A 2,500-nucleotide genomic window follows, 5' to 3' on the forward strand; every position below is an offset into this window, starting at 1 on the left:
TCTGCTCTCTTATCACCTTTTCATAAATGGGCATTCAATTTCGTGGGCCCTAGGCCATACAGTTAATGGTCGTTAGGGCCGCCTGATCTATTTGAATGTGTATACATTTTGAGCAACTGAAACGGTAATTCTCATTTCCTGAGTAGAACTGGTGGACTCTAAGTCATTTAGAACTTTCTTTTGAGTAAAAATTATTGTTTTTCCATCCTAGTTTTTAGTTTTCTGTAAAAAAAAAAAATACTATTTTGCCGGCTTTGTCTGTCCGTCCGCACTTTTTTCTGTCCGCCCTCGGATCTTAAAAACTACTGAGGCTAGAGGGCTGCAAATTGTTATGTTGATCATCCACACTCCAGTAATCAAATACCAGATTGCAGCCCCCTAGCCTCAGTAGTTTTTATTTTATTTAAGGTTAAAGTTAGCCATACTCTTGCTTCCGGCAACGATATACGATAGGCCACCACCGGGCCGTGGTTAAAGTTTCACGGAGCCGTGGCTCATACAGTATTACACCGAAACCACCGAAAGTCAGATCTGTTTTCGGTGGCCTTGCTTATACGCTGTAGCAGCTGTACAGAAAACTCGATAGCGCCGAAGAAACTTCGGCGCATTTTTTACTTGTTTCTTGTCTTCATCGACCCTTTCTTATATAAAACTACCGAGTTTCTTGTTTTCTTCGAGCCTTCGTCAGATAAGCCACTGCATTCCTTTCCCCGCTAACGTTTGTACCTTAAAAAACAAAAAGACGCAAAGTACCAAGCTAAGTACCACCAGGGCGATAGCGCTCGAAGCGAAGACCACTGGAATGTGAAGGGAAGGACCCTGGAGAGAACCGCTATCATCATGTTTAATGTCGGGGAAATCCATTGGACGTTCGTTGTCAGAATGGCTAATCTCCCTTCCAAGGGCGTGTATGCGCGGGTGGGGGATGGGGGTGTCCTGGTTGGTTCTGGGAAGAGGGCCGGTAAGTACTTTCTTTCTTTTAGAGGAAGCTCAAAAGATGAGAATAAATTTAGCGTCTTAATTTACGTTTTTGCAGATCCTTGGCACTTTTTGTGTAAAATAGAAATAACTGCATTAAAATGGTAAAATATCTAACGCAAAATGGCCGGTTTAAGAACTCAACCGTACTCAAAATATTAAACAAATAAGTATTTACCACGAAACTCACTCAAATTCTTGTTGAGTAGTACGTACGGAAATGATAAGACGAACAAATAAATAAAATAACATAGTTAGTGAAGAAGCGCCACCACCACCACTCCATAATAATAGTAATAATAATAATAATAATAATAATAATAATAATAATAATAATAATAATAATAATAATTGAAAAACTCATAATAGCATGTGTCTTCGAATGAAGAAACAAATCCATAGTTATGTATCTGCACATATATTTAAAGATAAATCTGTACAGACAGCTTTCGGGAAACTGTTCGATTCTCCTTTTCAGTCTCAAAAGGGGAATCGAACAGTTTTCCGAAAGCTTTCTGTGTAATTTATCTTTAAAAATATGTACATTTACATAACTGTGGATTTGTTTCTCCAATAATAATAATAATCATTTCGAGAGCTTTAATGAACTACTTTCAACACTAGCCATAGAAAACCAAGCTCATTGGTCGATGATTGCTGACTGAAGGTCCTTTCACGAAAACCACGAATAGATATGAGGTGGACTGAAGATCTAGAAATTTTCATATAATAACAATGGCGAGGTGACGTCAGTGTACGCTAATAGATTTGTTTTTCAATTATCGCTGTTCGATAGACCATTAAACTTTAATCAAAGCTTTTATAGTGTTATTCCGAAAGACCAATTATTTTTTAACGTACTGCTTCGGATATCTCGTTCATTTATTTATGATTTTGAAGGCTAGTGAAAAAGATTACTGTGAGGAAGACTAGTAAAATCATTGTTATTACCATCATTGTGTGCGAGATAATCTAATTTTGGAAAATATAAACATTATGAAGAAGAAGACAATTAAAAGTCTGAGCAAGGTCAGTGTATCGAGGACAACCATTTAAGGGATACACTTGAAAGGTTATCAATTCTGGTGCTGAGATTAGTCTTGATAATGTCGACCCCTAGAAGAGTCTGCTTATAAGGTTCATTTATTCCCTGCAAAAAATGGTCATTTGTGTCCTTTTCTAAGAAGATTGCCCTGTACCAAAGGTATTCATGGGTTTTTAAAGTCGAGTGGCGTTTCAGGCTTGTAGAAGAAATTAGCCCTCATTTAGAGTATTTTCTTCATCTTTCATGGAATTTTGATTTTTATTAGGTTTTATGCAAAACCTTTACTAGTCCATCAAGCGTAGGTATACAGTTTTCCGTCGGTGATCGATCCGTTCTGAATTCATTTATAAGGTTCCGTCAAGCACTTTCTTACCCAAGTGGTATTAAAGGTGATCATCTTGCCCGCGTCATTCTTCAACTTTCTCTTGCGTGTGTTTCATGAATAACGGCCCTGCAGTTTAATTGAAGATGTCTTCC

This window comes from Macrobrachium rosenbergii, chromosome 14 (assembly GCF_040412425.1).
Source record: "Macrobrachium rosenbergii isolate ZJJX-2024 chromosome 14, ASM4041242v1, whole genome shotgun sequence".
NCBI lineage: Eukaryota > Metazoa > Arthropoda > Malacostraca > Decapoda > Palaemonidae > Macrobrachium > Macrobrachium rosenbergii.